The sequence below is a fragment of the Bos javanicus genome, chromosome 21 (genome assembly GCF_032452875.1).
Source record: "Bos javanicus breed banteng chromosome 21, ARS-OSU_banteng_1.0, whole genome shotgun sequence".
NCBI classification, from domain to species: Eukaryota; Metazoa; Chordata; class Mammalia; order Artiodactyla; family Bovidae; genus Bos; species Bos javanicus.
The window spans coordinates 29354585-29379831 of record NC_083888.1 but is presented as its reverse complement, the minus strand read 5'-3'; the positions used below and the strand labels follow the sequence as shown (position 1 = coordinate 29379831).

Genomic DNA, 25247 nt, shown 5'->3' with positions numbered 1-25247 from the left:
TCTGGTGGCCCAGTGGTTGGATCTGCCTGCCAGTGCAAGGGACATGGGTTTGATCCCTAGTTGGGGAAGATTCCACATGCTGCAGGGGCAATTAAGCTCTCATGCCACAGCTACTGAGCCTGTGCTCTAGAGCCCAAGAGCTGCAACCATTGAGCCCTTGTGCTTAGAGCTCTAAGCATGTTCTGCAACAAGAGAGGCCACCTCAATGAGAAGCCACAACTAGAGAAAGCCTGCACGCAGCAAAGAAGACCCAGAGCAGCCAAAAATAAATTATTAATTAAAAAATAAAATCGAATACAGGAGACAGTGCATGCAAATACATAATGTTGATAGTTGTCTATTCTTTGTAACAAGTTTCCCCCACATTTAGCAGCTAAAGACAACAAACATTTATCATCTCACATTGTTTCTCTGGGTAAGGATCTGGGTATGCTTGACTGGGTGTCCCCAGCTCAGGAACCCCACAGGGTTGCATTCAGGCTGTCATCTGGGAATGCATCATCTGAAGGCTTGGCTGGGCCTGGGGCATCCGCTTTCCTGGCAGCCACCCCCACAGCTGGCAAGTTGGTGCTGGCTGTCAGAAAGAGGCTTCACCCCTTAGTTCCAAGGACAGAAATCCATTCTATTGGCTCTCAGCTTAGCTGAGTCTCCCTTGTGGCACCTTGAGTTCAGCAAACAGCATTTCACATCTTTCCTGGACTGACTGCTAACTGGAGATTCTCTGCACACTTATAAGAGTAGGTTAGAGGCACAGAACCCCTCAGCCCCTCACTTCCTGGGGAAGTTAGAGAGCTGTGGAGGAGCCCTCCAGGCCCCCTGTCCTCTGTCCTGGCTGTGCCAGCTCTGAGCCTGGAACATGGTTGATCACGAAGTAGGAAATAGCGCCAAGTGGCCAAGAATGTGGGTGCTGGCTTGACTTCGAAGAAATTTCTTACTCTCTGCACCTCAGTTTACTCACAGGCAAATGCGTTGGTGACTGTAGCTCCCCTGTGACATTGGCTAGAGATGAAATGTTGACTTCACTGTAGCAGAGTGCATGAAACAGAAAACAGCAGAAGGTGGTTCTGTGGACCCTCTCATTTCCAGGCAGAAGTTTGCTGCTCTTGCAACAGGTCATTCAGACAAACATCCCCTGGAAAAAACAAATCAAGAACTGAATCACCAAATACTGATTAAACACAAACATGGTAATCTTGGTAGTATATGTCACAGGCCTTCCCTTCAAGGCACTTGTAATTGAGAAGGCAACATTTAGGACTGTAAAAGGAATCGGTGAGCAGCAGTAAGGCAACCTGGCTTGGACCACAGGGGTCTAGTCCTGGGTTTCAGGGCAGTGGGGACTGACCTGTGCTTTGGGTTGGGAACCCATTTGCACCTTGACTTCAAATAAAGCACTGGAAGGAAGGGCTGCATTTCCCAGGATGTCCTGCAGAGCCGTCCCACCTTGCCTCTCCTCGGACACACAGTGAACGGGTCATGACTCAACATTTACCCAGGTCCATGGTGCCTGCCGAGATACTGTACTCCATGTTGAAGAACACATAAAGGTGGGGACAGTGTGTGCCGCGATGGTTGTGCTTTCAGGCAGAAGAAGCTGGGCACGTGCACATACACATGTGGCAGTGTGTCAGGCTGTCACATGCAGTCAAAGTAGTCAAGTTGGGAAGAAAAGGACGTTTCTTGGGATTAGAAGCTGGACCCCTGGGCAAGGCACTTACTTGGTATTGCTGCAGTGATGAAGTGGCAGAGGGACATAGGAATAGCAGGCATAGCGTTATGGGGAGAGAAGAGTGAGCTGGGGCTGCTGGATCCACCTTCTTAGCATAATTGCCCCTGAATGGGAGTCTTTTCCAGTGCCCAGAAGGGTTCTGGTGCTCACAGGTGTCTCCTTAATTTTGGGGGGCATGCTACAATCAAACAGGCTCTTAGATCAGATAGCCAGCACCCTCCCTTGAGCTAGGACTCAGGGACACAAGAACAGCAAGGTTGAGCTGAGCTGAGGACTGGTGGCCTGAGGAAGTTGGTTGTCTAGAAGGCTCGGGATGGGCAGGCCATGGGAAGGTCAGCAGGGAGCTAGGTGTCCAAGAGCAGAAGCCAGGGAACCACATTGGTGTCTCTGGAGCAGACCTCTTGTCTTGGCTCACTGCTGTGCATGGTGGCAGGCTATGAAGGAGCTCTGTGGCCAGGAGAGTGCTGGGTGAAGCTGGACAGACAGATTGGAACAGGTGAGGTGGCTATTTGAGACCACAGGAGCCACTGGGAGTCGGAGTGGCTTTGCTGTGATCAGGGTGGACTTAGGGGTCATTGGTCCGATGTCACCCTGCAGGGAAGATGTCAAGAGCACAACAGGACTATGGTCAAGAAGGTGACAGAGGAGGGGATTCGGGAGCCGTGTCCTGAGTAGTGGTGTCCAGGGCACCCTCTTCTGAGCTAAACTTGCTCCTACAGCAACAGGAAGTTCATGCTTCAGGCCATCCCTGGGTATTCATCCCAGCAGCCAGTAGTCCCTGACCTGTGTCCTTCCTCTGGACAGTGTGGCCCTCAGCCTGGGGAGATGGGGAGATGCAGGCTGCACTCCGGCTGTCCTCATGCACCCTCTCCATGGATGCTGGCCTCTGCCCCGGGCCATTTCCTCCAGGCCTGTGCCATCACTATCTGGAGGCACTGGCTCTGCAAACAGACATTCTTCCACTGAAGCCAAAGGAACACTGGGGTCAGATTTAATTCCTGCTGGCATGGGGGTCTTAGATGTGTTGTAACAGTGGCTGGACTGCTTCCATCTCTTCTCCATCCAATCTGTCTGGGGGCAAAGAGGGAACCAGGAAGACCCACCTGTGCCCTGACCCCAGGTGTTCATCCCAAGGGGTTCTGGTGGGTTTTCTGTTCCTTAAGGCCAAACCCCAGCAACTGTGAGTTGGGTGTTGCTTGCTTTCTGTCAAATCCTGGGAAAGTCTCCTTTTTAATTCAATGTTTTCTGAGAAATAGGGATTTGCTGATTTTATCTTTAGATACGTTCATGAGGGAACTTTCTCCCATTTTCAGGGGAGGCCCAGCTTGGCCCGGCTGTCCTGCTCCTTTCTCTGACCTGTGTCCCGGGCACCTGTGGGGAAAGGACAAGCAGCCTTGGGAGGGTTTCTAAAACTTTAAGCTCATCTACTGGCCCAAAGCTACTTGTTTTTCTTGACTTATTTTCCTTTCTCTTACAATGTCTATTTTCTTCTTTTTCATTCCTTTGGAATTCTTGTTTGAATATTTTCTTCAGGTAGGGTATATGATTTATATGCTTGTAGTAGACATTCCAAAGGTAAAGTTAATAGAGGGGAGATGAATTGGTGAGGGTGAGATGGCCTTGTTGGAACCCCTCTGGCCTCAGACCTCACAGATTGACTAGCCACCAATTCTCTTCCTGACTCAATTGTGTTTCGTTTCATGAAAGAATCAGACTGTCACTAGGCGTGTGCATGCACACACACACACACACACACACACACATTATCTTGCTAATTAATTAAGCCTACCTATCTTGCTAGTTAATTAAGCCTACAAAAAAAGCCTACATTCTTTTTTTTTTAATTATTTATTTGGCTGTGCCAGCCAATAAATAATCTTATCTGAGCACTTGGCATCTTCTATGTTCCTTGAGGCATTTGGGGTCCTCAGTTGTGGTATGCAGGGTATTTTTTCTTTTTTTTAGTTGTGGCATGTGAACTCTTAGTTGAGGCATGTGAATTCTTAATTGCGGCATGTGGGATCTAATTCCTGGACTAGGGATTGAACCTGGGCCCCCTGTACTGGGAGCTGGGAGTCTTAACCACTGGACTACCAGGGAAATCCTTAGTCAGACTTCCAGTATGATTATAGAAAGAGTGCAGATGCAGGAGGAAATACAAACTAATAAAGGTCCACTCATTCCTCTTCAAGAAGATATGTTCTTGTGGGTGAGCAAGATAATACAAGATTCAGATAACAGATAAACCAGATGAGGTGCTCGACGCCAGAATATGGATCTTAAAGAAATAGTATTTTCTCTTTGAATGTTAGGATAATAACCATGGCAAGTTCCAGAAAATAGAGTTGAAGGCCATTTTTCCCTTAGAGTTCTTATCTAGAACCACAACATGGCCAGAAGTAGGAGGAACTTCAACATCCTCAGATTTCTGCAGAGGAACCTCAGGTTCAGGGCAGAAAATGACCTAGGCAAGGTCCACTGTAAGCTGTTAGTGGATCTGGGATTCAGCCTTCACCTTCTGATGTCCAGGAAAGCATGGTGCCAACTCTGATTTTCTTTAGGCTCCTATGTTAGTTGTTTGGATATAATCCTTGTGTAGGTATCCAGCAATATCCATGATCAAAACACAGCTGAACTTGTACATTTTGGATTAGCATCATCATCAAATAATTATTAACAGTTAATAATTCAGACTTCAGTCTCTACATTATGAATTTGCAGGAACAGTAAATTAATTTTGGTCATTGTGATAGTCTGTTAAGATTACTGTAACAAATTACAACATACTGTGGAGTTTAAATAACAGAAATTAATTTTTTCACAGTCTGGAGGCTGAAAGTCCGAAATCAAGGGGTCTGCAGTGGTGGTTTCTGCTGAGACCTCTCTCCTTGGCCTATAGACTGCTGTCTTCTCCATGTCCTCACATGACCTGTCTTCTAAGTCTGTGTTCCCAACGTCTTCTTATAAGGACTCCAGCCATAATGGGTTATGATTCATCTAATGACCTGAGTTTAACTCAACTGCCTCATTTAAAGACTCTCTCTTCAAAGTAAAGTCACATTCTGAGGTACTGAGAGTTAGGATTGCAGCATATGGATTTGAAGAGGGGACACATTTCAGCTCATAACACTCACTTAAAATATCAAAATAGCACAAAAAGGAAGCAAGGATATTAAGCATCATGAAAATAGAAGATTCCAAATTAAAGGGAAAAGTAAAGGAGACCTCATCTTGGTCCCATGTATGGCAGTACCTTATACACTGAGGATTTCACCTTTGCACACAGAAATCGGGCTCGTCCACCTGACCTAAACACTTCAACCTGCACCTGATGCTCCTTTCCCACCAACCCTCAGCATGAAAGAACTCAGCATCACCCACTCACAGGTGCCCAGGAGCCTGGGAGAGCCATGAGGCATCACAGGGCTGAAACCATGACAGACTGCCATGGAGAAAAGGAGATCCCTTACCTCCCTCAGGCTTCCCTGATAGTTCAGTTGGTAAAGAATCTACCTGCAATGCAAGAGACCCCGGTTCAACTCCTGGGTTGGGAAGATCCGCTAGAGACAGGAGAGGCTACCCACTCCAGCATTCTTAGATTTCTCTTGTGGCTCAGCTGGTAAAGAATCCACCCGCAATTCGGGAGACCTGGGTTCACTTCAGTATTCTGGCCTAGAGAATTCCATGAACTGTATGGTTCATGGGGTCGCAAAGAGTTGGACACGACAAGCAACTTTCACTTTACCTCCCCTTATGTGGTTCCATTGTTGTCAAGGGAATGGCAAGGTATATATTAATTAGTATTTGAATTATATCAACAGATTATGTACTCACAGTATACTGTAAGTACATAATTATACTTAAAATACTAATATTAATAAGAATGCACTAATAATATATAATGCATTGTGATTAAATAAATATAAATATAATTATTGTATTGTATTAAGTTATATTAATATATTATGCATGCTGTTATATTGATTAATAATTTCATTAACACATAAGAATCATTATATATATATACTTAAACTTTATATAATAGATAAAATATATATAAATATATTTCTCAGTTATTTGTAAAGCCTCCTCAGACAACCACATTGCCTTCTTGCATTTCTTTTTCTTTGGGATGGTGTTGGTCACTGTCTCCTATACAGTGTTATGAGCCTCCATCCATATTTCTTCAAACACTGTGTCTACCAAATCTAATCCCATGAGTCCATTTGTTAGCTCCACTGTATAATCATAAGGGATTTGATTTAGGTCATACCTGAATGGCCTAGTGGTTTTCCCTACTTTCTTCAATTTAAGCCTTAATTTTGCAATAAGGTGCTCATGATCTGAGCTCCAGGTCAGCTCCAGGTCTTGTTTTTATTGACATAGAGCATATAGAGCATCTTTGGCTGCAAAGATCATAACCAATCTGATTTCAGTATTGACCATCTGGCGATGTCTCCTGGGTTGTTGGAAAAGCGTGTTTGCTATGACCTGAATGTGCTCTTGATAAAATTTTTTAGCCTTTGCCCTGCTTCATTTTGTACTCTGAGACCAAACTCGTCTGTTATTTTAAGTTTCTCTTGACTTCCTACTTTTGCATTCAGGTCTCCTATGATGAAAAGGACATCCTTTTTGGTGTTAGTTCTAGAAGTTGTTGTAAGTCTTCATAGAACTGGTCAATTTCAGCTTCTGCACAATCAGTGGTAGGGCCAGAGACTTGGATTGCTGTGATGTTGAATGGTTTGCCTTGGAAATGAACTGAGATCATTCTGTCATTTTTGAGATTCCACCCAAGTACTGCATTTCAGACTCTTTTGTTGACTATGAGGACTACTCCATTTCTTCTAAGGGATTCTTGCCCACAATAGTAGATATAATGGTCATCTGAATTAAGTTTGTCTATTCCCCTCCATTTTAGTTTGCTGATTCCTAAGATGTTGATGTTTAATCTTGCCACCTCTTGCTTGACCACATCCAATCTACTTTGATTCATGGACCTAACATTCCAGGTTTCTATGCAATATTCTCTTTATGGTGTTGGATTTTACTTTCACCACCAGACACATCCACAGCTGAGCATCATTTCCACTTTATTCTATTCACTTCATTCTTTGTGGAGCTATTAGTAATTACCCTTTACCCTTCCCCAGTGGCATTTGGACACCGTCCAACCTGGGGGCTCATCTTCTGGTGTCATATCTTTTTGCCCTTTCGTATTGTTCATGGGGTTCTCCAGGCAAGAATACTGGAGTGGGTTACCATTTTCTTCTCCAGTGGACCATCTTTTGTCAGAACTCTTAACTACAACCTGTCTGTCTTGAGTACCAGCACAGCATGGCTCATAACCTCACTGAGTTACTCAAGCCCCTTTGCCACACAAGGTTGTGATACATCAAGGGTTGTACTATACATCCGAGGATACAGAGTCAGTGTTTAAAGGCCCAAATAAATAATTTATGTGATGTACTATGTTTATATATATATATATACACACACACACATATATATATATATACACACACACATTAATTATATATTTGGGCCTTTAAACACTGACTCTGTATTACATATATATATATATATAAACATAGTACATCACATAAATTATTTATTTGGGCCTTTAAACACTGACTCTGTATCCTTGAGTGTCATTGTGTGAGTTATGAACATACACATTTGGCCCTGGGTGAGGTACTTATCTTTTCTGTGTTGACGTGCATATTTTTAATAGGGGAACAACATCTGCCTGCCTGTGAAGAGCACTGAGGCAATGTCAGCAGGATTGACACATGATTGTAATCCATAAAATACAAATCGCATATAAAGACGATTTCCTAGCCATCAATGACTGATATAGAAGACTATGGCAACTCCAGAGTTATCTTGCTGCAGAATCATAGCTCCATCATAGCTCCGTTTGTTATAATTGAATCAAAATAGGTAAGGCTTGCAGATGATAGCACAGAAACTGTAATGAAAACATAACAAAACAACAGTTCCATTTATGTTGAGTTTATAAATCTCTTAAATCATATTATGTTATTGTGTTAATTATCTTATGTTTTGTTTGGCTGTTCATAGTGAAGGCTGCTGTCAACACTCATGCCACAGTGAGGCCAGTGACCCCAGGTAATTTTGTTTGTGAAATTAGAAGCTTGAGATCTGTAAAGAAGAAAAAAAAAAAAAAAGCAGAGCAAAAGGAAATGGGTTAGCAGACAATCTCAGTGAGAACTGGCGATTTCCTCACTGCTCCCACAGCAAGTGCTTACAAGCCTGACCTTCCTCTTCCCTGAGGAAGTTTCAACAGAAGATACCAGATGTCCCCTTGCCATCAGTGAGATCAGTTAATTTACAACACAGAATAGAAATGGAGAAAATAGGGCTCAGCTCAGAAGACTGTCACATGGAGATCTCTGAAAAAATTAATCATACTATTTTGTTGAATTAATTCTATTAGTAATAAAATCAGGGCTTCCCCCGTGGTGCTAGTGGTGAAGAACTCGCCTTCCAATGCAGGATGTAAGAGACGTGGGTTCGATTACTGGGCCAGGAAGTTCCCCTGGGGGTTAATGAAATCATACAATTTTATTGAATTAACTCTGTTAGTAATAAAATCAACAGCTTTGGTTGAGGTCTGCTTTAAGCAGGCACAGACAGGGCTGATTCATGTGCTATTTCCAACACCGACATTCCAGTTCCCATGCTGGAACCAGATATTTGCAGTCCTTCAGATTTACACATCTTCCAAGATGCCTCTGCTTCGCTTGCAGCCACTCCCAGTGCTAGCTTGAAGAAAGGACCAGACAATTCCTTGGGTCTAACCAGGAAGAAACCAGAACTTTTCGTTTGTGTTAGAATTATGTAGTTGAATGTAGTTGGTTTGTTAACTATTTTGTGTTGAAATTAGAAAATAATAACATTAAATTTAAATTACTGTTTAATATATATATTTATATTTGTAGGCATTCAAAATAGATATTTTATATTTGGCTCATAAAATACTTCATAATATAGTCAGAAAGCAAAAGAGGGAAAAATAATATTCATCAGTTACCTCTTAACCATATTCCCCTATTGTGTTCTCTTTATTGGTGGAGTTGATTGCAGAGTCCATGGTTTGCTGTTTTGCTGAAAGGTGAGAAAGAAAACAAGCCCCTCCAACACCACCTCCTGTAGCCAAAATATCGGGCCATATTTTGGCTGCATGGTATCTCACATTAATGCAGCACTAAACTTTTTATGACTTTTCTGTTGTATTTCTCTTTCAGGGTTTTCTGGAGGAGTACAGAACCTGAGCAGAAAGAGGCCAGAGTCAGAGCAACTCTACCTGCTGGGTGACATCAGGTGTCCAGAGTAGGGCAAACAAGAGCCTGACTTGCCACAAGGCTGCCGGACCCTCCAGGATCTGTGATGGCCATGCTTCTCTTTGAGCCATGGAGAAAGGCTTAAATCCTGTATCCTCAAACGCCAACAACCAAGGCTGAGTGTGAGTCTGGTTTATATTTCCATTTAAAATGGAATTTAAAATTTGACACCTGCATATGGGGACTCTGCCATTTGACTCTCCCGTGCTCACCTGGTCCAGTACACTGGTCACCTGGCCACAACACGGCACACGGCAGGCAAGGCAGCTACTTCCCTGTACAAGGAGGCCTTTTTGGTGCTAAGTGCATTGAGAGCTGTCAAACAGTCTTCAATGAAGATAAGGTTAACAATGTGTATTTCCATAACGACGCATTGCTGCTTAAAATTTGCCTCCCAGGGGAGAATTTCAAAAGTAGGTTTATTTAGAGAGATCTTTTCTATGTGAATATATTTCTTCTGCTGTAGAGGAATAATTACCCAATGCAGCCGAATGGAACTGCAGTGGGGAAAAAATCATCAGGAAATCCAGAATAGAGATTTGCCAAGAAGGTCCCAGTCAGGGCAGGGGACTTCATCTTATTCTTACAGTGAGAAGAGGAGGAACAGAAAAGAGATTTCATGCTAATGGAATGGGACAAGATGGTACTGTCCTGAGTGGCATTATCCTCAGGTCGGGCTGGGAAAAGGATGTTCTTCATTGCAGTCAGTTCATTTAGATTTTAAGCATCTGCTAGACTCTGGAGAAATGAACTCCCTCTTAATCATCACTATCAAGAAGGAATAAATATGTGCATTTCTCTTTGCACAGTAATTGGCTGTGAAGATTCTGGCAATCCTTTCATTAGTGTGATGAGATCCAGAAATAGACCCAAGTATGTTTATTGGAAACTAATAGACCCACCTGAATGTAAAAATTCCTGTAAATGCAGTCGTTCACAGAGGGGTGTGTGTGTGTGTGCACGCGCACACGTGCAATCCCTCACGTGGGTTGTGGAGGGAGCAGTGGAGGGGAGTGGGAAGCAGGTAGTGATTAATTTTTTCACCACCTCACGTCTTCCTTTGGAATGAAGATACATAGCCAGTGTAACTTGCCCTTTCTGGGGTAATCCACCTTTGCTCTAAGGTCCCAGTTTGAGACCTGCTAAGTCTAGTATAGACTCTGTCTCTGCAGGCTCCTCCAGGACTGGCAGACCTCGGTGGATTTCCCTTCCCTGCCAGATAGGAGGGGGCAGCACCGCTTTCTCCTTGCTCTGTGGTCTGGGATTAGGCCTTTATATTTCATGATTTTATGTATGTATTTATTTTGTGGCTGTGCTGGGTCTTTTTTGTTTCGTGGGCTTTTCTCTTGTTGCAGTGTGTCGGGCTTCTCATTGCGGTGGCTTCTCTTGCTGTGGAGCACAGGCTGTAAGATGTGAGGGCTTCTGTGACTGTGACTTCTGGGCTTTAGAGCCCAAGCTCAGTAGTTGTGGTGCACTGTCTTAGTTGTTCCATAGCATGTGGGATTTTCTTGGACCAGGGATCAAACCCGTGTCTTCTGCACTGGCAGGCGGATTCTTTTCCACTGAGCCACCAGGAAAGCCCTGAGATATTAGGTTTTGAGTGATTATAACTGGGCATGCAAAACTCTGGCTTGGGTCCCAGTAGGAGCGACTGCAGTGGGCAGGATTTGGGGTCCCCACCCCCACCTTTCCCTGACACACACCTGGTGGTATAACTGTGACAATGTGGCAACTGAAAAAAATTCAGATTTCAGTATCTGGAAGTGGGATGCTGCTTTTAAAATACCCACAAATGGGACAGTGGCTCTGGAATTAGGCAGTGGCCCAAATCTGGAAGAGTCTTGACCAACGTGATAATAAAAGCCTAGACTGGCTCGAACAGATTGTTATTAGAGATAGCAGGTGCGAAAGACTCTTGCGGTGAGGACTCAGAGGAAGTGAGGAGCAATGTGGAAAAATCCTACATTCCCTAGGAGAACGCCTGTCACCAGAAACAAACTATTTGTAGAGACAGGGACTTAAAGGCCACTGCTGGTTCAGCTCCCAGATTGGACTTGGAGAATGTCGCCCTTGAGCGCTCAGAAGAAAGTGAAGAAATGCCACTGGAAGGTGGAAGAGGAGGCTCCCCTGGCAGAAAGCTTAGTGAAGCTGGGCCCTGCAGATGTGTAGGAAGTAGAATTCGTTATGACAAACCTGGTCCTTCAGCTGAGGAAAGCTCCAAGTCGAGGGTGGAGAGTACAGCCTGTTTCTGTCCTGCTGCTCAGAGTATAGGGTGAGTTGGGAGAGAGAGACTGAGGGAAGAGAAGTTCCCAAAAGAGCAGCTAGGACCGGAGAATTCGGGAAACTGGCAGCCTATTCAGAGAGCAAAACCATCGGAAAGGAGAAACTCACCATCTCCTCTGCATGCATGTGGCCTCTCGGCCTTTCCTGGCACCTCGGGAGGGTCAAAGTCTTGACTTTATTTATCAAAAGGGGATGATTCATCTGCTGATGGACATTTAAGTTATTTCCACATCTGGGTTCTCATAAATAGTGCTGCTAAGAACATAGGGGTGCAGGGATCTTTTTGACAGTTGAATGGATGAAGAAGGTATGATATATATGTACAACCACACATTAGAATATTTATTACTCAGCCACAATAAAGACTGAAATAATGCCATTTGCAGCAATATGGATGGACATGGAGATTATTATACTAAGAGAAGTAAGTCAGAGAATGACAAATATCATATCATTTATATGTGGAATCAAAAATATGACAAATGAACTTGTCTATGAAACAGATTCGCAGACAGAGAGAACAGACTTGTGGTTGCCTAGGGGGAGGGACAGTGGGGGAGGGATGGACTGAGACTTGGGATTAGCAGATGAAAGCTATTATATATATCCATAACTGAATCACTTTGCTGTACAGCAGAAACTAACACAACATTGTAAATCAAATATACTTCAATGAAATACATTTTAAAAATAATTAAAAAAATAAAAAGATCGGGGATGATTCACTCCCTAACACAAAGGGCTTTGGGAAGAGATTGAGAATGAATGTGTGAAGTGAGTAATTTCAATAAATTAAGGAGAGGAAAGGACTTCCCTGCTGGCTCAGATGGTAAAGCATCTGCCTACAATGTGGGAGATCTGGGTTCGATCCCTGGGTTGGGAAGATCCTGTGGTGAAGGAAATAGCAACCCACTCCAGTACTCTTGCCTGGAAAACCCCATGGACGGAGGGGCCCGGTAAGCTACAGTCCATGGGGTCGCAAAAAGTCGGCACGACTGAGCGACTTCACTAAGGAGAGGAAAACGCAAATAGGTTAACATCCTTGTGCCTGAGCGTACAAGTGAAGGAAAGTGAAAGTGAAGCCCCTCAGTCGTGTCCGACTCTTTGCGACCCCATGGACTGTAGCCTACCAGGCTTCTCTGTCCATGGGATTTTCCAGGCAAGGATACTGGAGTGGGTTGCCATTGCCTTCTCCAGGGGAATTTTCCTGACCTAGCAATTGAACCTGGGTCTCCCACATTGCAGGCAGACGCTTTAACCTCTGAGCCACCAGGGAAGCCTGTGAAATCCAGCTGGCAGCTTTTGCCGAAAAGAATTTGGTCCACTAGGGACCGAGTCCTGCCTTTTCCTCTCAGCTGCCCTGGTGCTGGCTCCTTTCTTGTGCTCTTAACACATGGAAAACATGAAAGACTAGGTGCAGATGAGAAACTCAAATAGAAGCAGAGCAAATCAGAGCCAGGAAACTCCAACCTGGGAAGGAATTTGAGAGGCAGCTGCGATGCAAACAAAGGATGATTTGAGATATGGGTAAATGCAGGCTCAGAGGAGCCCCTGGCATGCTGTTTTCTTGCCTTGCCTATGGCTTGAGTCTGGTGAGTGTAAGAAATAAATCAGATCATTACATAGCCACGTGTTTTTTTTTTTTTCTTCTTCTTCTTCTTCTTTATTTGTCAGGAATAGTTGCTGCTGGGAAAACCTCAGGTTTTCAAGAGGACAAAGGCTCAATCTACTGGGCCCATGTAAGTCAGCCCAGAATTAATGCCATTTGGATAGGAGGGGCTTAGAATTTGTTTCTGCACTGGAGTCATAGGGTTTCTTCTTTGTTTCTATTATTATTGAAAATTATATTGATTAGTTTTTGAATGTTGAACCAAGCATACATTCCTGGGATGAGCCTCACTTCGTGGTGATGTCTTATATCTTTATATTCCTTACTAGCTTTGATTTCCAAATATTTTGTTGAGGATTTTGTGTCTGTGATCATGAGAAATATCAGGGTAGCGTTGGTCTCTTGGTAAGAGTGGGAAAGTGTTTCTCCCTCTTCTATTTCCTGGAAGATATTGTGTGGAATAAATATTTCTGCCTTTAAATGTTCAGTAAAATTCACCAGTGGGAACTTTGGGAATTAGCTTTTCTTCATTGGAGAAAAAAAATTGTTTTACAATGATTAACTAGGAATTCAGTTCCTTTAATAGATGTGGGATTATTTAGTTTATCTGCTGCCTGGGTGAGTTTTGGTAGTTTGTGTCTTTCAGTAATTGGTTCACTTTATCTAAGTTGTCAAACGTGTGGGTATGGAGTTATTTGTAGTGTTCTTAGGTCAGCCTCTTAATGCCTATGGGATCAGTATTAAAGTCTTTCGTTCCTGATGTTGGTAATTTGTTTCTTCTCCATTTTATTCCTTGGTCAATTTGTCTAGAATATTATCAACTTCACTGATCTTTCAAAGAGCTAGCTTTGTGTTTCATTGATCTTTAATTTTTTTCGTGTCTGCTCTTATCTATTATTTCCATTCTTCTGTTTGTCTTGGGTTTAATTTGTTCTTCTTTCTCCTGTTTCTTAAGATGGAAGCTTGCATTACTGATCTCAGACCTTTCTTCTTTTCAGATATAAATGTTTAATGTTATAAATTCCCTCTAAGCCCTGCTTTGCTGTATCTCGCCAATTTTGATCATTTTTCTTTAATTTAAAATATTTTAGTTTCTCTCGAGATTTCCTTCTTGAGGCACTTGTTTTGCTTAGAAGTGTGTTTTTAATTTCCAAATATTTTGAGATTTTCCAGCTGTCTTTTTGCTCTTGATTCTTAGTTTAATTTCATTACAGTATTAGAGCAACTATGCATGATTTCTGTTCTTTTGTGTATGTTAAGGTTATTTTCTGGGGCCCAGAGTGTTGTCTGTCTTGGTATGTGTTTCCATGTGCACTTGAGAGTAACGTCCATTCTGCTGATGTTGGGCGAAGTGTTCTAGAAATGTCAGGTCAAGTGAGTTGATGGCGTTCAGGTACATGCATTCTTACTGATATTTTTTGCCTACATGTTCTGCAAATTATTGAAAGGTGAGTGATGAAGACTCCATATATAATTGTGGATTTGTCTCTACTGTATTTTCAGATCTATGATTCTTCACCCATTCATTTTGAAACTCTGTTGATAAGTGCATAAACACTTAAGATTTTTATGACTTCTTACACAACTGACCCCTTTATAATTATACATTAGCCCTCTTTATCCTTGATAATAATTCTTGTTCTGAAATTTACTTTTTTGGAAATTAATACAGATACTCTGGTTTTCTTTTGATTTGTGAGTACATGTATATGCATGTATTATCTGTCCTTCGACTGTAACGTATATTTCTGTTTCTAAAGGAGGTTTCTTGTAGACATCCTATAGTTGGATTTTAAATTTTATGTATTTAAAAATTTAATTGAGGAAACATTGGGTTATAACATTAAAGAAGTTTCAAGCACACAGCATTATATTTCAATGTCTGTATATAGTAGTAGTCAGAGGAGGAGGGTGAGACAGGTAAAGGGTGTTCATGGTGACAGATGAGTGGGTCCTACTTCTTTATCCATTCTGACAACCTTGGTCATTTTATTGACTTCTTTAGAACATTCGTATTAAAAATGATTATTCATAGATTAAATTGTCCCATCTTGCTAGCTGTTTTCTGTTTGTTTCATTTTTGTTTACTTCATATTTTTCTGCCTTCTATTGGCTTAAATGAACATTTGCTTGTGACTCTGTTTCATCTTCTTATCGACTTATTATTTAAGTATTTCTTAAACATTAATTTGATTTACCACATACATTTGAAAATAATGTTGTCTGCCTTTAAATAATATTATACTGCGTCGCATATAGTATAAAAAACCTTGTAACAACACATTCCCAATTCCTACCTCTGATGCCTTTGTCATGTTTCAGTTTTGCATTTACTATAATCACACAATATTTTTATTATTATTTTTGTTTTAAAAACCAGTTATAACACATTTGAAATAAGAAAAAATATTCTATTTTGTCATCATTTATTTCACTTCTGATCTTTTCATTGCTTTGTGTAAATCCATGTTTTTGACTATATCTAATTTTTTCTGCCTGAAAAACTTCCTTTAACATTTCTTGTAGAGTAGGGCTAATCTGATAGCAGTGTTTTTGTTTTCTGTTTTTATGAGAAAGTCTTTATTTCATTTTCAATTTTTAAGAATATTGCCACTGAGTAAGAATTTGGGGGCTGACCGTTCTTTTTCTTTTATCACATTACTGATGAAACTCTTTATCTTTTCATTTTCGTGATTTCTGATGATAAATTTGCTGTAATTCTTACACTTTTCCCTCTACAGATCAGTGGTCCCCAATGTTTTTGGCACCAGGGACCAGTTTTGTGGAAGACAATTTTTCCACAGACAGGGATAGGGTGGGCAGAATGGTTTCCAGAGGATTTTTGTAAGACGCATGCAACCTAAATCCCTGGCAGTTAAATCACAGTTCCCAGTAGTAGGGTTCTCTCTTCTCTAAGAATTGAATACTGCCACAGAGATCAGGCTGGAATGTGAGTGATGGGGAATGACTGTAAATACAGATGAAGTTTGCTTGATCGCCCACTGCTCATCTCCTGCTGTGCATTCCTAATCCTAACAGGGCAAGGACCAGTAATGGTCCGTGGCCTGGGGTTGGGGAGCTCTGCTACAGATAACATTTATTTTCTCTTTGGTTGCCATCATGATTTTCTCTTTAGTTGTCAGTGCTTTGAATATGATATGCTTCACTTTTTTCTTTCTTTTCTTCTTCCTCCCTTCTCCTTGGTATTTTCTAAGCTTTTTGAGCCACTGGTTTAGAATCTGTCACTATGTTTGAAAAATCCTAGTGTTTATTTCTCCTTCCTTTTTCTGTCCTTTGTCTCCTTCTGAGATTCCAATAATATGTGGATTGACATTGTCCCACAGCTCTTTAAAACTTTGTTCTAGTTTTGTGGATATAAGTGAAAGTGCTAGTAGCTCAGTCGTGTCCGACTCTTTGCAACACCGTGGATTGTAGTCCACCAGGCACATCTGTCCATGGAATTCTCCAGGAAGGAATACTGGAGTGGGTTGCCATGCCACTCCAGGGGATCTCCAGGGGATCGTCCCAACCCAGGGATTGAACCCAGGTCTCCCACATTGCAGGCAGATTCTTTACCATTTGGTTGGTTGGATTTTACTATTTTTTTCCCAGTTATGGTAATATCTATTGCCCTATCCTCAGTTTTAGGCAGGCACTGTGAACCTGGGTCTTGGGAATGATCATCCATTTTCAAGACTATTTCTAGTAAATTTCTTCTACTCCCTCAGGGTAGAGCTTCATTTTCCTGTTTTGTTATCTCCAGTGGTTTTTCACTGGTGGTGTTGGTTTAATTGCTAGGTCGTGTCCAACTCTTGTGACTTCGTGTTCTATAGGCTGCCAGGCTCCTCTGTCCATGGGATTTCTCAGGCAAGAATACTGGACTGGATTGTCATTTCCTTGTCCAAGAGATCTTCACAACTCAGGGATCAAACCCAGGTCTCTTGCATTTCAAGTGATCTTCTGCATTGTAGGCAGATTCTTTTCTAACTGAGCCACCAAGAAAGCCCAGGTTTTCACTAGTGCTTCCTTTTTCCCCTTTAGATTCTGCCTTCTGTATCCTCTAGGAGATGGAGGAGATATGTTCTGGGTGGAGTCTGCTCTCCATCCTCTGGCAGGTACTAGAAGGAAAGCTTTCTCAAGATCCTTCCTAGTCTTTCCCATGAATACCTGGTAGGATTCCTAGAGGGAGAACGTGAAGGAGGGTGTCAATTGCTCTCTGTCTGCCACCCTCAGAGACTTCACACTCTTACAGTCAGCTTGTACTAGCTTTTATGGTATGTGCTCTTGTCTGCTCCAGTAAATAAATGCCTGCATCTTGCTTTTCTCTATATTTGTTGTTGTTGTTCAGCCACTAAGTCATGTCCAATTCTTTGTGACCCCATGGATTGCAGCATGCCAGGCTTCCCTGTCCTTCAACATCTCCCAGAGTTTGCTCAAATTCATGTCCATTGAGTCAGTGATGGCATACAACCATCTCATCCTCTGTTGTCTCCTTCTCCTCATGCCCTCAATCTTTCCCAGCATCAGGATCTTTTCCAGTGAGTTGGCCTTTTATATCTGATGGCCAAAGTATTGGAGCTTCAATTTCAGCATCAGTCCTTCCAATAAATATCAGGGTTGATTTCCTTTAGGATTGACTGGTTTGATCTCCTTGCTGTCCAAGGAACTCTCAAGAGTTTTCTTCAGCATGACAATTCAAAACCATCAATTGTTCAGCACTCAGCCTTCTTTATGGTCCAACTCTCATATCCGTACATGACTGCTGGAAAAACTATAACTTTGATCATACAGAACTTTTTTGGCAAAGTGATGTCTCTGCTTTTTAATATGCTGCCCATGTTTGTCATACCTTTTCTTCCAAGGAATAAGTGTCTTTTAATTTTGTGGCTGAAGTCCACTGTCTGCCGTGATTTTGGAGACCAAGAAAACCATTTACCCCCCATTTATTTGTCATGAAGTGATGGATCTGAATGCTGTGATCTTAGTTTTTTGAATGTTGAGTTTTAAGACAACTTTTTTATTCTCCTCTTTCACCCTCATCAAGAGGCGCTTCACATCCTCTTCGCTTTCTACCATTAGAGTGGTGTCTTCTGCATATCTGAGGTTGTTGATATTTCTTCTGGCAATCTTGATTCAAGTTTGTGACTCATTTAGCCCAGCATTTTTGCATGATGTACTCTGGATATAAGTTAAATAAGCAGGGTGACAGCATACAGCCTTGACATACTCCTTTTCCAATTTTGAAATGACAATCCATTGTTCCATGTCTGATTCTAATTATTGCTTCTTGTCCTGTATACAGGTTTCTCAAGAGACAGGTAAGATGGTTTGGTATTCCCATCTCTTTAAGAATTGTCCACAGTTTGTTGTGATCCCCACAATCAAGGCTTTAGTGTAGTCAATGAAACAGAAGCAGATGTTTTTTGGAATTCCCTTGCTTTTTCTATGCTCCTACATATGTTGACAGTTTGATCTTTGGTTCCTCTGCCTTTATACACCCAGCTTGTACATGTGGAAGTTCTTGGTTCACATACTGTTGAAGCCTAGCTTGAAGAATTTTGAGTATTAGCTTGCTAGCATGTGAAATGAGCACAACGGTACAGTAGTTTGAGCATTCTTTGGCATTGCTTTTCTTTGTGATGGGAGTGAAAACTGACTTTTTCAGTCCTGTGGCCACTGCTGAGTTTTCCAAATTTGCTGGCATATTGAGTGCAGCACTTTAACAGCATCATCTTTTAGGATTTGAAATAGCTCAGCTGGAATTTCATCACCTCCGTTTGCTTTGTTCATAGTAATGCTTCCTAAGGCCTACTTGACTTCACACAGCAGGATGTCTGGCTCTAGTTGAGTGACCACATTATTGTGGTTATCCAGGTCATTAAGACCTTTTTTGTATGGCTCTTCTGTGTATTCTTGACACAACTTCTTATTCTCTTCTGCTTCTGTTAGGTCCTTGTTTTTTCTGTTGTTTATGGTGTGCATCTTCTCATAAAATGTTCTCTTGATATCTCCAATTTCCTTAAAGAGATCTCTAGTCTTTCCCTTCAGTTTTTTCCCTCTATTTCTCTATAGTTTGCCTATGTCTATGTAGATTTCAGTTTGGTTACTTGACCTGAGACCTCAGTTCTCTGATGAGTTAAAGAAATTCATTACATGCAAAACTTGGAGACTGTGGATTTGGTGTCAGAACGTTGCAATAAAGGGAGTCACATGAATTGGTTTCCCAGTGCATATAAAATATTTGTTTATTTTTGTTTTTATTTCCATTACTCTAGAAGATGAATCAAAAAAGATATTGCTATGAAGAGTGTTCTGCCTGCTTTCTTCTAAAAATTTTATAGTATATTGTCTTACATTTAGGTCTTTAATTCATTTTGAGTATATTTTGGGGTATGGTGTTAAAGAATGTTCTAATTTCATTTTTTACATGTAACTGTCCAGTTTTCCCAGCACTATTGAAGAGACTGTCTTCCTCCCATTGTATTGTCTTGCCTCTCTTATCATAGATTAGTCAATCCATGATTGATTAATCATACACACCCATGGGTGTGTGGGTTTGTTTCTGGGCTTTCTATCCTGTTCCGTTGATCTCTATTTCTGTGCCAGCACCATACTATGTTGATGACTGTAGTTTTGTGGTATAGTTTGAAGTCAGGGAATCTGATTCCTTCAGCTCCATTTTTGTTTCTCAAGATTTCTTTTGCTCTTTGGGGACTTTTGTATTTACATTCAAATTTTATGATTTTTTGTTCCAGTCTGCAAAAAAATGTCATGGGTAATTTGATAGGTATTACATTGAATCTGTAAGTTGCCTTGGGTAGGACAGTCATTCTGACAGTATCGATTCTTCCAAACAGAAGAACATGGTAGAGCTTTCCATTTGTTTGTGTCACCTTCAATGTTTTCATCAGAGTTCTATAGTTTTCAGAGTACAGGTCTTTTGTCTCATTAGGTAGGTTTATTCCTAGGTATATTATTCTTTTTGATGTGTGGTAAATGGGATTATATCTTTAATTTCTCTTTCTGATCTTTTGTTATTGATGTATAGAAATGCAGTTGATTTCTGTTAAACTCAAAAGCTTTTGCACAGCAAGGAAACAAAATGAAAGACACCCACAGAATGAGAGAAAATATTTGCAAATGATGTAATTGATGAGGGATTATTCTCCAAACTTTACCAACAGCTCATGTGCCTCAATATCAAGAAACAAACAACAATTCAGCAAAAAAAAAAAAAAAAATGGCAGAAGATGTAAATAGACATTTTTCCAAAGAGACATGCAGATGGCCAATAGGCACATGAAAAAATGCATAACATCACTAATTATTAGAGAAATGCATATCAAAACTACAATGAGATATCACATTACACCAGCTAGAATGGCCATAATCAAAAAAATCTATAAAAAATAAATGCTGGAGAGGGTGTGGAGAAAAGGGAAACTTCCCTTCCTGTACTGTGGATAGGAATGTAAATTGGTACAGCCACTGTAGAGAACAGTATGGAGGTTCCTTAAGGATCTGTTAGGTTGGTGCAAAAGTAATTGTAATTTTTGCATTGTTGAAATTTGCTGTTTGATTTTGGAATACATTCTAAATAAATGTTGTTATGTAATACATCATTTTAATGTGCATTTCTCACTTTATATATATATATATATATATATATATATATATATATATTGCTAATGACATTATTTGCTGTTTATTTTTATACTTATTTTAGACAGCCAGTCCATTCTAAAGGAGATCAGCCCTGGGTGTTCTTTGGAAGGAATGATGCTAAAGCTGAAACTACAGTACTTTGGCCACCTCATGCGAAGAGTTGACTCATTGGAAAAGACTCTGATGCTGGGAGGGATTGGGGGCAGGAGGAAAAGGGAATGACAGAGGATGAGATGGCTGGATGGCATCACCGACTCGATGGATGTGAGTTTGAGTGAACTCTGGGAGTTGGTGATGGACAGGGAGGCCTGACGTGCTGCTGTTCATGGGGTTGCAAAGAGTCAGACATGACTGAGTGACTGAACTGAACTGAACTGAACTGATGGAAATGATGTTAGACAAAAAGCAAATTCAAGAGATTTTCTTGAGTTCAAAATTGGACATAGAGCAGCAGAGACAACTCACAACATCAACAACACATTTGGCTCCAGAACTGCTAATGAACATATGGTGCACTGGTGGTTCAAGAAGCTTTGCAAAGGAGACAAGAGCCTTGAAGATGAGGAGCACAGTGGCCAACCCATCATTGAAGCTTATGCCTTACAACTACAGGAGAAGTTGCCCAATAACTCAACGTCTACCACTCTACAATTGTTTGGCATTTGAAGACAATTGGAAAGGAAAAAAGCTCGATAAGTGGGTGCCTCATGCGTTGACCAGAAATTTTAAAAATGTCATTTTGAAGTGTTGTTTTCCCTTATTCTATATAATAACAACAAACCATTTCTCAGTTGGATTGTGATGTGTGAGAAAAGTGGATTGTACAGAACAACCAGTGATGAATAGCTCTGTTGCTGGACTGAGAAGAAGCTCCAAAGCACTTTCCAAAGCCAAACTTGCACCCAAAATAGCTCATGGTCCCTGCTTGGTGGTCTGTGGCCAGTCTGATCCACTATAGCTTTCTGTATCCCGGTGAATCCATTACATCTAAGAAGTATACACAACAAATTGATGAGATGCACCAAAAACTACAATGCCTTCAGCCAGAATTGGTCAACAAAAAGGACCCAATTCCTCTCCATGACAATGCTCAACCACATGTTGTGCAACCAATACTTCAAAAGTTGAATAAATTGGGCTATGAAGTTTTACCTCATCTGCCATATTCACCTGACCTCTCACCAGCTGACTACCACTTCTTCAAGCATCTTGACAACTTTATTCAAGACAAACTCTTCCACAGCCAGCAGGATGCAAAAAATGCTTTTCCAATAGTTGGTTGAATCCCAAAGCACAGATTTTTATGCTATAGGAATAAGCAAACATATTTTTCAGTGGCAAATATGTGTTGATTGTAATGGTTCCTTTTTTGATTAATAAAGATATGTGTGAGCCTAGTTATAATGATTTAAAATTCATGATCTGAACCCATAATTATGTTTGCACCAACCTAATAAAAATAGAGCTACCATATGATCCAACAATCCCACTCCTGGGCGTATATCCAGAGAACAACATGGTTCAAAAGGATACATACAACTCAGTGTTCACTGGGGCATTGTTTACAATAGCCAAGACATGGAAGTAACCTAAATGTCCATTGACATTTGAATTGACAACTGTCCATTGACAGAAGAATAGACAAAGCAGAAGTGGTACATATATACAATGGAATATTACTCAGAATGAAATAATGCCATTTGCAGCAACATGGATAAACCTGAAGATTATCATACCAAATGATGTAAGTCAGTCAAAGACAAATATCATATGATATTGCTTATATGCAGAATCTAAAAAAATAATACAAATGAACTTATACACAAAACAGAAATAAGTCTGTTCTCACAGACTTAGAGAACAAACTTATGGTTACAAGGGGGAAGGGGTGGAGAAGGGATAAATTAGGAATTTGGGATTAACATGTACATACTACTATCTATAAAATAGATAACCAGTGAGGACCTACTATACAGCACAGGGAACTCTACTCAATATTCTGTAATAACTTAAATGAGAAAAAAAATTTAAAGGAATATATATTAAAATTATATAATTCTATATATATAAATCCAAAACCACTGCAGATGGTGACTGCAGCCATGAAATTAAAAGACACTTACTCCTTGGAAGGAAAGTTATGACCAACCTAGATAGCATATTCAAAAGCAGAGACATTACTTTGCCAACAAAGGTCCGTCTAGTCAAGGCTATGGTTTTTCCTGTGGTCATGTATGGATGTGAGAGTTGGACTGAGAAGAAGGCTGAGCACCGAAGAATTGATGCTTTTGAACTGTGGTGTTGAATACTCTTGAGAGTCCCTTGGACTGCAGGGAGATCCAACCAGTCCATTCTGAAGGAGATCAGCCCTGGGATTTCTTTGGAAGGAATGATGCTAAAGCTGAAACTCCAGTACTTTGGCCACCTCATGCAAAGAGTTGACTCATTGGAAAAGACTCTGATGCTGGGAGGGATTGGGAGCAAGAGGAGAAGGGGACGACAGAGGATGAGGTGGCTGGATGGCATCACTGACTGGATGGATGTGAGTCTGAGTGAATTCTGGGAGTTGGTGATGGACAGGGAGGCCTGGCGTGCTGCGATTCATGGGGTTGCAAAGAGTCGGACACGACTGAGTGACTGATCTGATCCGATATATATAAAATTTAAAAGGTGTATATATATATATATAAAACTGAATCATTTTGCTGTAACCTGAAACTAACACAATATTGCTAGTCAGCTATGCTTTAATATAAAATAAAAAAATTTTTTAATCTGCATTTACACTATCTTTTCTCTAAGTATGCAATGGCATTATTTCTAAAAATGTATATACCTTAATTTAAAAATACTTTATTGCTAAAAATGTTAGCCATCATCTGAGCCTTCATCAAGTTGTAATCTTTCTGCTGGTGGAGGGTCTTGCCTCAATGTAGATGACTGCTGACTGATGTGCTAACTGATCAGAGTGGCAGTGTCTTAAGTCTGGGGTGGCTGTGGCAATTACTTAAAACAAGACAACATTGATGTTTGCCACATTAATTGACTCTTCTTTTCATGAATAATTTCTCTGTAATATGCAATGCTATCTGATAGCATTTTACCCACAGTAGGATTTTGAAAATTGGAGTCAATCCTTTCAAACTCAGTCACTGCTTTATCAACTAAGGATATGCAATACTCTAATTCCTTTGTATCATTTCATCAGTCTTCACAGCTTCTTCACTAGGAGTAGATTCTATCTCAAGAAACTACTTTCTTTGATTATCCATAAGAAGCAACTCCTCAATTGTTAAAGTTTTGTTGTGAGATTGCAGCAGTTCAGTTACATCTTCAGGCTCCACTTCTAGTTCTCTTATGGTTTCCACTACATGTGTACTTACTTCCTCTGCTGAAGTCTTGGACCCTTCAAAGTCATCCATGAAGGTTGTAATCAACTTCTTCCAAAGCTCTGTTAATGTCGATATTTTGACCTTTTCTAATGAATCAAAAATGTCCTTAATGGCATCTGTGTATGCATGCATGCTCAGTTGCTTCACTTGTGTCTGTCTCTTTGTGACTCTGTGGACTACAGCCCTCCAGGCTCCTCCATCCAAGGATTCTCCAAGCAAGAATACTGGAGTGGGTTGCCATGCCCTCCTCCAGGGGATCTTCCCAACTCAGGGATTGAAGCCGAATCTCCTGCATTGCAGGCAGATTCTTTACTGCTGAGCCACTGGGGAAGCCCCTAATGGCATCTAGATTGGGGGGATTCTTTCCAGAACCTTTTCAATTAACTTTGCAGAGCTAAATAAGGAATCGTTTTCTATGGCAGTTGTAGTCTTAAAAATATATATATTTCTTAATTAATAAGGCTTGAAATAAAAATTACTTCTTGATCTATGGGCAGCAGAATGGATGTTGTATTAGCAGATATGAAAACAGCATTAACTTCATTAGAGCTCTTGGATACATTCTCAATGTTTTGGGGGACATTCTCAGTGAGCAGCAATGTTTTGAAAGGAATCTTTTTATTTCTTTCTTTCTTTTTTATTTTTGAGGAACAGGCCTCAGTCAGTTTAGTTCAGTTCAGTGTTCATTCATGTCCAACTCTTTGCAGCTCCATGGGCAGCAGCACGCCAGGCTTCCCTGTCCATCACCAACTCCCAGAGTTTGCTCAAACTCATGTCCATAGAGTCGGTGATGCCATCCAACTATCTCATCCTCTGTTGTCCCCTTCTCCTCCTGCCTTCAATCTTTCCCAGCATCAGGGTCTTTTCCAATGAGTCAGTTCTTCGCATCAGGTGGCCAAAGTGTTGGAGTTTCAGCTTCAGCATCGGTCCTTCCAATGACTATTCAGGACTAATTTCCTTTAGGATTGACTGGTTTTATCTCCTTGCAGTCAAAGGGACTCTCAAGAGTCTTCTCCAACACCCCAACATTGCACTTAAAATATTCAGTAAACCATGTTGTAAACAGATGTGCTGTCATCTAGGCTTTGCTATTCTACTGAGAGCATAAGAAGAGTAGATTAAGCATAATTCTTAAGGGTCCTGTCATTTTCAGGATGGAAAATGAACAATGGCTTCAACTTCAAATCACCAGCTGCAATATCCCC

General features: G+C 41.0%; 1 long non-coding RNA gene across 1 annotated transcript in view; it reads left to right on the top strand.

The window, feature by feature from the left end:
- The window catches only part of LOC133234303 (uncharacterized), a 59128-nt gene extending 35698 nt beyond the window's left edge, over positions 1-23430 (top strand). Inside the window, exons 2-3 of the long non-coding RNA XR_009732101.1 lie at positions 8998-9215; positions 20712-23430. This is a non-coding gene — a long non-coding RNA (uncharacterized LOC133234303). The remainder of the gene's footprint in view (positions 1-8997; positions 9216-20711) is intronic.
- Positions 23431-25247: the final 1817 nt, after the last annotated feature.